This window comes from Tamandua tetradactyla, chromosome 2 (genome assembly GCF_023851605.1).
Source record: "Tamandua tetradactyla isolate mTamTet1 chromosome 2, mTamTet1.pri, whole genome shotgun sequence".
NCBI lineage: Eukaryota > Metazoa > Chordata > Mammalia > Pilosa > Myrmecophagidae > Tamandua > Tamandua tetradactyla.
Genome location: NC_135328.1, coordinates 139,923,260 through 139,938,674, shown reverse-complemented (window position 1 = coordinate 139,938,674; position 15,415 = coordinate 139,923,260). Strand labels below are relative to the sequence as shown.

The window sequence follows — 15,415 nt, the reverse complement described above, 5'->3', positions numbered from 1 at the left end:
GTGGGGATCTTACAGAAATATAATTTCCAGGATAAATAACAACAACAAAATGTTTTGCAAATGTGCACTTATGGTTTGTGGTAAGTTATTCAGTGACAGCGTCATATAAGTATTTTTGAATGCTGTATTTGCATTAACTTAGTCTAAGGTAAAGATACCAGTAGTATGAACAGTGAAGTAAATTTCAGTAATATTAATTTCTATTTATCAAGCTTAGAAAGATGGAGTATGTCACAAAAATGGCTGTGCTAACTTGTTGAAAAGAGGAAAACCAGGAAAAGGACAAAGTAAAAGCATGCTAAGACTCTTGGAGTTTTAGAATGAGGGAGGAGGATAAAGTCAATGATTAACTCTATAAATTGATGGAAAAATAGAAGTTTAAATAAGTGTTAAAATATGTAGGTAACTACAAATTACAGAAAGCATAATTTTAAATAATGATGGGATTTGGGGATGTGATCAGGAATGGGCAGACCCTCAGGTTTCAGCTAACTTAAGTGGATATTGAGTTGAGAGCAAGGAGCGAGGACTACCACAGATCCACTGGGACAGGGCAAGTGGACCCCACAAGACTGGAGATAGAATACAAGTCCAGCTGACTGGCTGAAAACCCTGGCAAAGGCTTGGGGGTGTTCAGCCAGCAGGGACTGAGGTGAACCTGAGTCATCCAGGGTTGTGGTGCTGAGAGCAGAGCTTGAGCCAAAAGAACAGATCATGAGTTCAACAGCTGGAAACTTCAGCTTAACTGATCAACAGGGTGCCCAGCAACCAAGTGGACAGGGCCTTACCCACAAGACCAGAGGATACCATACTCAAGCACCCGATTTCCCCTTCCTCAAGAGCCAACATAAATATTGGGCTGAATTAAGCTTTAAACTAAATTGGATATTCATTACTATAGGTTTTTTTTTAATTAGAAAAGTTATGGATTTACAAAACAGTCAGACATAAAATACAGGATTCCCATATACCACCCTATTATTTACACCTTGCATTGATGTAGTACATTTGTTATAATTGATGAAAGTACATTTTTATAATTATACCTGTTAACAATAGTCCATGATTGAGTTTAGGATTCATTAATACTTTATGGATAGCCAGTGATTGGGAGCTTATGATGAGGCTGTGTTATTATAGACTAAATAAAGAAATATTATTTTTCTGTGTATGAGTTCTTGCTGAGTTGAATTTTGTGCCATCCCCTCCCTACATGTACATATTACTTGTGTACCATGAGGGAAAAAGAAGGAGCCTAGCTTCCCAAGAGTGTTGGAGCTGGAGAGAAGAACTGCAGAAAGAATGTAATCAAAAGGCTTCCTGGAGAGCCCAAAGTAAAAGTCTCCAAGTCCAAAACAGTGTTTTCTTCGTAACAGTATTTCTGCTATGTGTAAACTTGAAAAAAAATTATAAAAATCTAGAGTAATGAATTTATAAGGTGACTGTCTAAACAGTGGTTCTCAATTGTCCCCATGAATAACCCAGTGTTCCAGCCAAGAGACCAAAGAAAGCACTAGACATGGAGTAAGACTTGAACCTTTATTAGAGGAATTCACTTACAGGAGTGAGAGAAGGCAGTCAATCAGGGAATCAAGCTGCTCTCACAGCAGGAGGTACAGAGCTCAGTGTGAAAGTGTTTCACAATTAGGCGGATATCAACAGGGCCAGTTATAGCGACTTAAGACAAAGACTTAAGACAAAGAGGGAGCTTGTGAAAAAGATTATGGGTTAATAGTAAACATGATTTCAGGAAGGGGGAGTAGGGTATAGATTATCATTTTATGCAGAGAGGGGATCATCTGTGCATTCTTCCTTTGTAAAGGGGTTAGCTTAAACAGTAACTGACCCAGGTCCTGCAAGCGGCTGCATGCTTTAGTTTCACAAAGACTCAGGGAATGACTCAGCCCCTGGAATGCCACAATCCACCCCCACGCAGCAGTCTGCATTGACCGTGGGACAGACATTGCATCCGTAGTCCACAGCAACAGTACAATAGACAACCAAGTACAAACTGGCACATTCAGAAAGTAATCCAACTAGCAAGTGGTGCCATGGCCAACTTAAGGAATTAAGCCATTGTAACGGGATCATCTGATAGATGCTCAATATTTTTAATGTAACTTACATGTAATTCAAAACTTGTGTAACATTTTGTGAGTTATCAGATATATATGCACTACATTGGATATTTATTAAAGCACAGGTGCTACATTGTCACTAGTGACAGTCTCATCAGTGAACAATCCTAAACCATCAAATACTAAAGATCCAAGTATAGGCTGGAATTTGTTGACTTGTATCAAGACCAGGGAGTATTTATAGGATAAGGAGTCAGCCTTAGGGAGCAAGGTCTCTGGTGATGAGGAGAAAGAGAAGAATTTTTCCCAAACCTGGTGCCAGTGGGTGTTCTGCCACATCTGCACTGCATCCCACATGATTTGTTTGGCAGGAGTGCTGGTCCCTGGGAGGCCAGTGGCACTAGACAACAGCAGTGCAGTGCATCCCAGCACTGAGACCTGTTGTGTTATGGTAGAAACCCACGGCAGAAATGTATTTCCCACAGTACTATGGGTGAAAAGAAAGGTGTTTATGGGGAACAGCAAAGGGACAGATCCTGGTAGTCTAACATTATGCACACAAGCTTTCCTTTGGCATATATAAGTGTCTCTGGAGAAGGTGTGTTAAGGGGGAGGGAGACTCAAATATCATATTTTTCCCACTTGAGGCAGTGCATGGGCCCCAGAGGTGGTGTTTAGTTAGCTGTGAGTTAGATGTAATAGCATACATACAGTACCTTACAGTATGGGGGACCTAGAATTAACAATATAAACAGCTTTGGCCATTTTTGTGAAGGAACTGAGGCTTAATACTTCCTAAGCAACCTCAATCCCCCATTGACTTAGGATCCCCACTCAGCTTGGCTGCAAAGACCAGGACCATGGCAAATCGACCTTATTTTCCCCATTTTTTAATGCTTGTGGCACAGGCAAAAGTAAGTTGTTATCATTACCTCTCTGTGGCTGTAATTACACTGGCCGTTTGCCTGTATCCTCAGGGCCTGCATGGGTCTAGCCATCACCATATCGATGGGTGCGGTGGCAGCTGCCCTGGGTCTAGAGTTGATGTTGGTCAAGTTCACTGCGCAGGGACCTTCTATCATCCTTTCATTGTTCTTTTCAGAGGCTGTTCATCCTCTTCACTAGTCCCACTGCAGTTGGATTATAGGGTAAGTGAAAAGTCCACAAAACATTATACTCTGTTTCCTAGGCTTCAGTCAACTATCCAGTGAATGGGATCCCCCTGTCACTGTCCACATGTGTTGGGATCCTGAAAAAGGCACTTATTTTTTCCAGGCTTCATATTGTAGCCCTTTGGTTAGCCTTTCCTACTGGGAAGGCCAGAAAACAGTCCTGTAGCAATATCGACAGCCGTGAAGGAGTATTTTGCATCTTCAGACAGAGGAAGAGGTCCTATATAGTCTGCCTGTCACAGGTAACGGGGAGCTGCTCATGGCTGACATAGCCAAGCTGATGTAGAAGCATACTGGGCCACTGTAGCAACCACAAAGGGCAAGCATCTACCACTTGTTTTAGCTGCTGTTGTGTTATAGGAAACTGAACTTACTGTGCCATTCGCCACAAGGTTTGATATCTTTAATGACCTATTTTCTTTTTTTATTTTGTTTTAACTTTTTAATTCTGTGATATAACATACATACAAAGCAAAGAAATAAAAAAGTAATGATTTTCAAAGTACTCTTCAACAAGTAGTTACAGGACAGATCCCAGAGTCTGTCATGGGCTACCAGACGATCCCCTTGGATTTTTCCATCTAGCTGTTCCAGAACACTGGCGGCTAGAAGAAATATATATACCCCTCTAGGTTTCAGGACTTATCTGGTCCAGGGACCCATCTCAAGGTTGTAGGTCTATGAAAAGTTAACCTAGTATATAGAACCTTTGTGGAATCTTATATATTGCCCTAGGTGTTCCTTAGGATTGGCTGGAATAGTTTTGGTTGGGGGTTAGCAAGTTATGATAGGTAGCAATGTCTAACTGAAGCTTGCATAAGAGTGACCTCCAGAGTAGCTTCTTGACTCTGTTTGAACTCTCTCTGCCACTGATACCTTATAAGTTAACATATCATTTCCCCTTTTGGTCAGGATGGCCTTGTTGATTCCATGGTGCCAGGGCCAGACTCATCCCTAGGATCATCTCCCGCACTGCCAGGAAGACTTTCACCCCTGGATGTCATGTCCCACGTAGTGGGAAGGACAATGATTTCACTTGCAGAGTTGGGGTAAGAGACATCGATGACCTGTTTTCTGATGCTGCCACTGAGCAGCTTCATGTACTGCAGGTGCTAAGCTGCTGATCTTTGCCAAAGCATCTGCCTTGATGTTGCCAATAATGAATCAGCATTATGGGTAGAAACATAGAAAACGGTTATCTTGAATTCTGGCAAGCAGTTTTCCGCCATCTCTTTTCCCCATAGGGGATGACTGACCACTGTCTATTGCTCTTGTTTCCGTGTAGCGATCCATGCAATCAGGCCTCAGTTTATGGCCCAGCTCTCAGTGCAGATGGTGAGTGCATCCCTGGGCTCATGAACGATGATCATCCATACCGCTCTTAGTTCAGCCCACTGATTGCTCTGCACAGTTCCAGTTTTCCACCAGATGGAACAGCCACAGCTATCCAAGTGGCAGGCTGCCCATGTGCTGATCCATTATTGTACCAGGTGGAGTCAGGTATGCTCCTACTCCCATCAACCTTGGGCATGGCAACAGCCATTTCGGGAGGGCCAGTCGGAAGAGGGCAGCACTCTTTTTCCACATAAGAGACAAATCTCAAGGTGTCATGTATCTCTGTATTTAATGGGCTGTTGTTGAAAATACTACACTGCAAAAGAAAGACTCCACTTTGTCAGCACAGTAAGCTGAGCACTCTCAGAACAGGAGTTATTGGTGGTGTCACATACCCACCCCTATATGGGGACGGTGGTTCACAGAGTCCCTGAACATTTTGAGTTAGTCCTTCAACTTGTAGCAAGGCATTATAGGCTGCACACACACAATTGTTTTTCCAAAGGAAAACAATATCTTTACTGTTGCTTTCTACAGTTGGGACCAGAATCTAATAGGTATGAGGTTTCCCTGTTGCCATTGCCACAAGCCCCACCCAAAGCCAACAGCAACATTGGCTGCATCGAATTCAGAGGGCACATCCAGATCCACCCCACTTAAAGCTTGTGCCTGTGCTATAGCCCATGTGAACTTGTCAAAGACAGCCTACTGGGGGTCATCCCATTCCCAAGTATCCCCCTTTCAAACTAATGTGTACAAAGGCTTTAGGATTTGTGTTCAGTGTGGTATGAATGGTGTCCATTATCCTAACAAACCTAAGAATGGCATTAATTATTTGGGATAGGAGGGATAATTTTGTGCTTTGTCAACAACAGCAGAAGGAATAGTTTTAGTCTTACCTGACCAGACAATACCTAAAAATTTTACAGAGCATCTAGGCCCCTGTAATTTGTCTCGATTTACTGCCCAACCCCAGCTTTCAGGATAGGTCATCACTGTGCTAGTGGCAGTTGCTAGTTCTGAAAGAGAATTACTGGTTAGCATTATATCATCCATGTAATGAAATGAGTCACATTTTAAGGGGCTTCCCATGCTTTTAGATCTTGTGCCACCAGCCCATGGCAAAAAGTGGGACTATGAAGACATCCCTGGAGTAGCACAGTAAATGTCCATTGTTGTCCTCACACATGAATGGGAATACAGGTTGGCTTTAGGGGTCTAAAGAAATACTGAAGAAAGTATTAGCAAGGTCTACTACAAAATGAAATTGACCTAAGTGAGTACTTAACGTCTTATAATAAACTAACAGTGTTTTGCACAGCTGCAAAAGTGAGAAGATACTTTATTTAGCTCTCTATAGTTAATTGTCATCTACCATATTCCATCAGGTTTCTTTACCTGCCCAACAGGACTATTGAAAGGACTATGAGTTTGGATAATAATGCCTAAAATATATTCTGGGATGGCAGATATATATACTGTATGAGTTCGCGGGGGGTGGGTGGCAAAAGACCAATTTGCATTAATAGCTGACATTGCACGGCTTTAAAAATTCCCTGGCCCCCATATTCTGCTATAGTCAATGTGGGAACTCTGGTCTGTGGCGTTTTCCATGTATTAAGGTTCACTCTGCTCCAGTGTCCACTAACGCTAAAACCATATGTTCATTGGTTGGGGACTAAAAGATGTTTAGCTCTATATATGGCCTCTGATCCCCAGTGTCTCCAAAACCTGCTCTTACTTGGGGATCATCACCTGCCCCTTAATGAAGGGGTAGTGGGCTTTCCAGACCTCTTCAGCCGGGGGAGCGAAGGGTCCTTTATGAGGCATCGACTGAGCCTTCTGGCCGACATCATCCTCCTCCTTCAGTGTCCTGATCTAAAGTTTAGTGAACTTTGTACCTTGGGAAGCTTACTTCATAATTTGAACTTGACTGCATTTGGCCCCCCATCATTATCCTCGGTCTTAGCCCCTGCTTTGCTGGTCGGTCACACACGACGTCTGCAACACAGTTAAACAAATGGGCAACCTCAGGCCACCCTGGGATTACTCCCATGGAGTATCCCTTCCCTATATTAGGGAACTTATATAGAGGAGAAATCATTGCAATCCACCCTGGGGTTCCCCCCCCCCATCAGATCCTAATAGTCCTGCAGCATATTACAGGAGGGATATTAGTCCAGCTGGGGAGATATAAGCATCTCCATATTCCTTTGACAGACCCCATTCATCTAGGAGGGTAGCCACCACTCTCGACATAGAAGTCACAGGCCACACAAGTATCCCACCTGGGGAATCTCCCTTTCCTGAGTTCATGACATCAGAAGTTGGGGTTCTTTGGCCCCCTGGCTGGCTCGCCAATTGTCCCAGCCTGCAGGGGCCTTTCCAGCTGAGACCAAAGAAAGCACTAGACACAGCCTGAGACATGAACTTTCATTACAGGAATGTACTTACAGGAGTAAAAGAAGGCAGCCAATCAGGGAATCAAGCTGCTCTGATGGGGGCCAGTAAGATCTCAGTGTGAAAGTGTTCCACAATTAGGTGGGAATCAACAGGGCCAGTTACAGGGACCCAATACAAAGACAGCAGAGGGGTCTTGTGAAAAAGATTATAGATTAACAATAAACATGATTCTGGGAAGGGGGAGTAGGGTATAGATTATCATTTTACACAGAGAGCGGTTTGGTTTCTTGCATACATTAATCATCTGTGCATTCTTCCTGTGTAAAGAGGTTAGCTTAAACATTAAGTGAGCCAGGTCCTGCAAACAGCTGCATGCTTTAGAGTTGCACAAAGACTCAGGGGCTAGCTTGGCCGCTGGGCTTCCACACCTAGGAAACATGTTAAAAAGACAGATTCCCATTCGGTTCTAACACCCCCACTCTGAGAGTCCAGTCGATAGAGTCCACAGTGGGGCTCAGGAATTTTCAGTGTAATCAGTGTCTGGTGATTCTAACACACATGGTCCACACACCCCACTGAGATTCACTGTAATTTAGGCCCCAAGATGGGCTCATTGGAGACTTGTTTATGGTCTGCAAGTTGACCTGCTGCCATTTTACTGTATGTTTCCCACATCATGAGGACCATCATCAGTGACCCAGGCACATGGAATTCCTTCTCCCTGCCCTCTTGTAAATTATCTTCCCACCTAGCTTCGTGACTTCAGGTGAATGTGCGTGATGGTACCAGATGCTCCCAATGTACCCGAGGCTGTTTCCACTTCTGATTGCTACTTTTACCATAGCCATCAATAGATGCTTCTGCCCCATTCTGCCTCAAACAGATGCTTCTGCTCCCATGGTAGCATGGTTGCTTTAAGGCTGAAAGCATAGATGCCCCCTATCCTTTCTATTTCTATTTCACAGAAACTGGGAATGTTGCTTTATTTATTCCTAATTTTTCTGCCACCAGTGGAATAAAAATAAAAATAAAATTCAATTAAGTTTTAGGAAATTGTCAAATTTTTGCATATCTATGTTTATAATTGTGAGATTTGTTTCTACTGTTTCTATTGCCTCCAAGAAAAATGGGCAAGTTATCAGCTGAGAGTGAGGAGGGAAGTGTGGTGGGATGTTTAAGCAGAAAAGGGAAGATTTTAAATAGTCATCAGAAGAGAGAAGTAGACTTACTGGGGAGACTTAATAGGATTACTGAGTAGTGTTGAGAGTGCTTTTTGTGGTTTGTAGCTATGAATAAGGTAGAATTTTCAACAATTTGAAGGTGAGAAGGTAGACCTAAATTGGGGTTTAACCAGGGAAGCACTGTATAATGGGAAACAAAGAGAGACAAGGTTGATGACAGTCAACAATTTTGATATGTCATATTTTAGTATGTTAGTATATAAATATGTGATATAATATTTCAAAGTGAACATGTAAAATGGGTGTGATAATTCCTTATGGATACTATTTTTTTTAAATGATCACTACCTACATTGCGCAAGTATCTTTAGCAAAAATAGAAAAGAATTACTTTATTTTTAACTTGTAATAAAGTGTCTTAATTTTATGTATGAATTTTCAATGTGAGTCCAAGAACCAATTTTGCTGTGCATTGTATTTATTGGACTTAAAACTTAAATGTTTCATGCTAAAGGAATTTGATTTTCTCCAAGGGAGCCATTTGGTTAAAATGAACTTATCTATTTCTCATATAGGAAAGATAAAATATAAGAATAACTATGTGATTGAGTATAAAAACTATTTTCAAATTGGGTGTACCATTTAAGCTGCAAATAAATATGAAGTTCTTAGCTTTGGAATCGCCTCTATTTACATTCAGCTTGTCAAGAAATCAAATATTTATAGATCATTAAAATTTATTATTGTCTTTTTTAAACAAAAAGATTCATAAAATATATTCAGAGTAGCATATCAATCAATTATACATCCTTTCCAAAGCAAAGAAAAATATGATTCTTCACTAAGCTGACTCATTTATTTTACAGGTCTTGGCTAAATGTCATTTCCCCTGAGAATGCTTTTCTGACTGCCTGCATTTGGATGAGATGCCTCTCTGATGTGCTATCAAAGCATCATGAATTTACCTAGTCAAAGGTCATTGGAACTGCCTGCTTACTTGTCTTTCTTCCTACTAAACTGTAAGCTTCTTAAGGATGGGGTCAGGCCTAGTTCACCAAGACATCCCTGGGATTTAGCCCTGTCCTGCTTGTGTTAAGAGCTCAAGGTGTATTTATTAAATGAATAAATAAACAATCTCTAGAAAATAAGCTATTAACCAACTTGACAAATATAAAATATACATTGGAAAATGCAAAGAGTTTTTTCTTCTATTTTTGTTGAATCAAAAGAAACAGAAAAAAGAAAGTAAAAGGCCAGAGCTTTAAAAATTTTCCATGTGCTAGAAATGTTGGAAACATTTAAAAAAAAAGTTAGAACACTAAAGCAAAATAATATGTTTTGCCAAGAAGGGGGGAAAAAAAGTAACATTAAAATCATTGTAATGTCTATACATCTAACGTGGCCTTTGTACCTAACCATGTTCATAGGTAATCTTTGTACTCTGTGCAGCAGTGTTTGGTTTGCTTTTTTTTTTTGCATGGGCAGGCACTGGGAATTGAACCTGGGTCTCAGGCATGGGAGGCAAGAACTCTGCCACTGAGCCACCATGGCCTGCCCAGGTTTGCATTTAAAGTAAAAATAATGGTGGTTATTTTTCTGGCATTACTAAGATAAATTGAAAAAATAATACAGAAAAATGCCTTACTTAGCCCTCCACCCCCCAAAAAATCATCATAGCCATTCCAGAATTTAAAAAGGCAAATATCAGAGGAATTTTCAAAAGGATAAAAAAAGGTTTTGTTAATATGGAACTTAATGAGGGCATACATAGTATATCTAGAGATTTTGTTGGAATGATTTCTTTTTATGCAAACCAGCTAGTAAACCCATTTTGGCACTTTTGTTTGTTGTTATCTGTGTCCAGAATCATGTGCTTCAAGGGAAACTATGAATTGCTTTAAACATTAACAGATGCCGGATTTAAAGAGTGTTCAACTTCTAAAGTGCTGGATACTGTGGAAAAACTAAATATGTATTCTCTGTTATGCATCTCTCTTACATTGGAGAAAATGTAAAATATGTGCCATAAAAAGCAACATTAATGGCTGTTTCTCCTTTGTATTTGGAATTGGTTGACATCAACTAACTGTTATTAAAATGTACCCAAATGATGATATAGCTAACAGTTACTCAGGACTTAACCCTGTGCCAGGCCCTGTTCTAAGGGCATTACCTGTATTGACTCATTTAAGCCACATCATAACTCTCCAAGAAGTATTATCCCATTTTACAGATGAGGACCTGAGTCAGAGGCACATTTGCCTAAGAAAACAAGCTGGTAGGTGGGGCATCTAGGATTTGAATCAAAACTATTTAGACCAAGAACCTTAGCTCTTCTTAGTTGCAAGCAAGAAAAGCCAGTTATGCTCAACTCAGCAGAAAAGGAATCTGTTCAAAGGAGAATGGGCAGCCCACAGAATTGGGGAGAGAAGTGGAGAATCAGCTGGATGGTCAGATGCAAACTTTGAAAGTACCACATACAGATTCTGTGGTGAGAACCCACTGCCCCAGCCAACAGTGGACCACAGATGGTGCAGTGCTTTAGTGCTCTGATACAATGCACGCTGTTCTTATTTTTGACATGAACAGGGAACTGCAAGTTTCTCTTGCTCTTTTTTGTTTGTTTTGTATAAATTAAATTGACACATATCATTATTTCAACATTATCCTTTCATCTTTCCCTGAAGCAGAAAAATGGCCAATGTATAATGAATAAGCTGAACCCCATAGACATGGCAGAAAGGGTTCTCTATGTTGAAAATTGTTTTTGACCTAAAGATGTGAAGGTGTATCCTAGGGGAAGAAGGATGCCAGGAGAGAGTTGGATTTTGCTTTATTTAAAAAATCTTGTTATGTTTTCTGCTTCAAGTTTAGGGAGGTTGGGTGTGCATCAGGGATGCAGGCTCAGATAACCAAGGCTAATTTTAAGGGAAAAGGAGCCCTGAGAGCAGGGCTCTTATCATAGATCAAGAGGAGAGGGTTAATTCTCTCTGAGCTATTTTGACCTGATACCAGTCACACCCTGGAGAGCTGATTGTGCTCATCTCTTCCCCAATTCCAAATTCAGTGACATCTTGAAATGGGTCCTAGTGCTGGTGTTTGTACCAAGGAAATTGGCAGATTGCCCCATAGAGCCAATTGTTCAGCATTCACCAGCACAGCACTATTAGTTAGATGTACTACAGGACTTCTAGGGTGGAAATGGAGATGGGGGTGGGGGGATCCATGCACAATATCTCCATTACACTAAACCTAATACTGTATTCCAAAACAACATATAAATTGCACTTATTCACTTTACATTTGAAGAGTCATGTAGGAGCATGAACTTTAAGCTCCTATCCATTTACATTTATGTTTAAATGGACAGCTAGAGGAGGGTTACTACTGATTGAATTTAAGAATGCAAGAACTTACATTTCAGTATATTGTACCTTATAAACATTAATCTCAAAAGATATTCAAGGCCAAAGATCTCTTTGAGAATACTTGTTTGGAGGAGGGAAAGCAGGAAGGAGAAAAAAATGGAAGAAAAGAATATTCTGAGTAAGCAGTAATGACCACAGCACTAAAATAAATGCCAAGATATATTACCCTAAGAAATGTCCACCATGCACAGATTCCTATCCCCTTGTTCTACTTGCATATCCTTCCATGGAGCTGCTTGCAATGCAAATAGGCCATTCAGTCACAACATGAGCAGCTACAGATGGACAAATGATGTGGTGAGCACTGTTAGGGGGAGCCACCGACCTCAATGTGGGTAAAGAATTAAAATACATTCACTAAGGGGGAAAATTCAACTTCCCCAAGTTGAATTCTTGATATTCTCAGAGGCAGTGCAGATAGCCAAAGCTATAGGCTGAGCCCCCAATCTTGGGGTTTGTTCATATGAAACTTAACCCCACAAAGGATAGGTCAAGTCTACTTAAAATTAGGCTTATAAGTCACCCCCAAGAGAACCTCTTTTGTGGCTCAGATGTGGCCTCTCTCCCCAGCCAACACAACAAGCAAACTCACCACCCTCCCCCTGTTTATGTGGGACATAACTCCCAGGGGTGTGGACCTTCCTGGCAACGTGGAACAGAAATCCTAGAATGAGCTGAGACTCAGCATCAAGGGATTGAGAAAACCCCTGGAATGAGCTGAGACTCGGCATCAGGGGATTGAGAAAACCTTCTCAACCAAAAAGAGGAAGAGTGAAATGAGACAAAGTGTCAATGGCTGAGAGATTCCAAACAGAGTCAAAAAGTTATCCTGGAGGTTATTCTTACACATTAAATAGATATCACCTTGTTAGCCAAGATGTAATGGAGAAGCTGGAGGGAACTGCCTGAAAATGTAGAGTTGTGTTCCAGTAGCCATGTTTCTTGAAGATGATTGTATAATAATATAGGTTTCACAATGTGACTGTGTGATTGTGAAAACCTTGTGTTTGATGCTCCTTTTATCTACCTTATCAACAGACGAATGGAATATATGGAGTAAAAATAAATAATAGGGGGAACAAATGTTAAAATAAATTTAGTTTAAAATGCTAGTGATCAATGAAAGGGAGGGGTAAGGGGCATGGTATGTATGAATTTTTTTCTGTTTTCTTTTTATTTCTTTTTCTGAATAGATGCAAATGTTCCAAGAAATGATCATGATGATGAATATGCAACTATGTGATGATATTGTGAATTACTCATTATATATGTAGAACAGAATGATCAAAAATTAAGAATGTTTGCATTTGTTTGGTGTTTTTTGGTATTTAAAAAAAATTTTTTTAATTAATTAAAAAAAAAGGCATTTCACCTTAACCCTGCAAAGGATAGGCTAAGCTTACTTAAAATTAGGCCTAAGAGTCACCTCCAGAGAACCTGTTTTGTTGCTCAGATGTGGCCTCTCTCTTTCAGTTAACATGACAAGCAAACTCACTGCCCTCCCCCTCTCTACATGGGACATGTCTCCCAGGGGTGTGGACCTTCCTGGCAATGTGGGACAGAAATCCTAAAATGAGCTGGGACTCAGCATTAAGGGATTGAGAAAACCTTCTCGACCAAAAGGGGGAAGAACAAAATTAGACAAAATAAAGTGTCAATGCCTGAGAGATTCCAGAGTCGAGAGTTTATCCTTATGCATTAAATAGATATCACCTTGTTAGTCAAGATGTAATGGAGAAGCTGGAGGGAACTGCCTGAAAATGTAGAGCTGTGTTCCAGTAGCCATGTTTCTTGAAGATAATTGTAAATGATATAGCTTTTGCAATGTGAGTGTGTGATTGTGAAAATCTTGTGTCTGATGCTCCTTTTATCTACCTTATTGACAGACAAGTAAAAATATGGATTAAAAATAAATAAATAATAGGGGGAACAAATGTTAAAATAAATTTAGTAGATTGAAATGCTGGTGATCAGTGAAAGGGAGTGGTAAAGGGTATGGTATGTATGAATTTTTTTCTGTTGTCTTTTTATTTCTTTTTCTGAATTGATGCAAACGTTCTAAGAAATGATCATGATGATGAATATACAATTATGTGATGATATTGTGAGCTACTGATTATATATCAAGAATGGAATGATCATATGGTAAGAATGTTTGTGTTTGTATTTGTTTATGTTGAATAAAAAAAGTATTTGGAAAAAAAATACATTCACTATTTTGTTGCCGAAAGTGGCATGCAAGAATCAAGGAGAAAAGCAAAGTTAGATTTCAGATTCCTTGTATTTTCTTTCTAGATCACACACAGTTGCTTACCCTTGGTGGGAGTTACTGAACACCAATGCCCCATCTGTAAAATGTGATGATAATGTTTAATGCATCCTACATGTATGTCAGGAGACTTCACATGAGTCATTTATTACTCAGAAGAATGGCGTCTCACTTTGGATTTCCTGCCATGTTTGTAGGTATGGAGAAAAAACACCCACCCTCCAAACACGAAAATCAGCAACATCGTCCTTTCTTCTTACAGACTTCTGGGGCTGTCAGTGCTGATACCAGTTGTAGCTTGAGAAAGAGATTATGTGACAGCCTGGAACAGAGGGTCCCTCACAATCTGGAATCAAGCATTAAGCCCACAGCTCTCGGTATTGATGATTAGGGCTACTGTAGATTTTCAGATGAGTTTTCCCTTAGAATGAGGAAAGAAACCAAAGACACAGACTTCCTTTTTGTTGCATGGACAGTCAAGGGCTGAGGAAATTGAAGCGAAGGTGCAATATCAAAAAGGGGGACCAGGGCAAATCTTGTTATTATTTTATCTGGTCTCCCTCCCTCACCTCCCCCCCCAAATAAAGTTTTTCCCTCTGGCCCAAACTCATCCTTAGGTTCTTGTGAATAGTTTGTGGAAGCTAAGCCAGCCATTCATGAAGTTGTGAAACTTCTGTCCAGGTCTATCCTGAAAATGTCCAACTACAGAATGTAAAGGGGAACTTGCCATGCCATGCAAATGGTACCCTATGCAGTGAGGCCTGGGGAAGAAGTCAGTGGCTTTAAAAATTTTAAAGTTAAGAATGCAATTATTTTATTAAGTAATTATTTTTTAAACTCTCCTTTCAGAGAAGTCCTTGCTCTGCAACTACACTGATTATTCCCAGGCAGGGCCTTGGACTTGTCATGGAAACATGCCAAGGGTGGCATCTGAGATATTGGGGAGTTGCTCCCACTCTTTTCTTTGGGGTGGTAAGCCTGAGACCAATAGTTGTGCTCCTCCAGCTCTTTAATTTCCTTTGAGCAGTCTGATTTTTTTGTTGTTGTTGTTTGGGCTTTACCCACTATCTCATTACCACATTCCATCATCATAGAGAGTAGGACAATACTGGCTGTTTGAATGAAAGGCAATGTTTTATACTGACATTTTAATCAGTGGAACGTACTGTAATAAAATATGTGAGACAGCAATGATCTGCAAAACATTATATTACATCTTTTGTAGAGCCTGGCATCTGTGTATAATTGACCAATTAATTAGATGGTTATGGTTCATTAATTTTCTAGGCAGAAAAAATTGTGGATTGTAGTTTCTAGCTCCTATTTCCCTCGAATTGATCATGTTGACTCTCATAAATGTTCTCTTCATACTCTTTTACACAAAAGAAACTGCACTATATACGTGCAGTGTCACTGGCCTTGGATATAAAGTCAGAATTATTTTTCAGGCAGAAGCTCTTTCTTTTGTTGTTACTAAGTATTTTGAAGGCAGTTTTATAGAGAATTCTGTTACAAAAGGCTACTTATTTTCTAAGTAGAAATCTCTTTA

At 40.3% G+C, this 15,415-nt stretch overlaps 1 long non-coding RNA gene across 3 annotated transcripts in view; it reads left to right on the top strand.

The window, feature by feature from the left end:
- The window catches only part of LOC143662352 (uncharacterized), a 68,146-nt gene extending 58,797 nt beyond the window's left edge, over positions 1-9,349 (top strand). For 2 of the 3 annotated variants that reach the window (XR_013165303.1, XR_013165305.1), the window contains exons 4-5: positions 3,181-3,226; positions 4,163-4,293. This is a non-coding gene — a long non-coding RNA (uncharacterized LOC143662352). Of the gene's footprint in view, positions 1-3,180; positions 3,227-4,162; positions 4,294-9,035 lie in introns of those variants that run through there. The other variant, XR_013165307.1, reaches the window with a different exon arrangement.
- Positions 9,350-15,415: the final 6,066 nt, after the last annotated feature.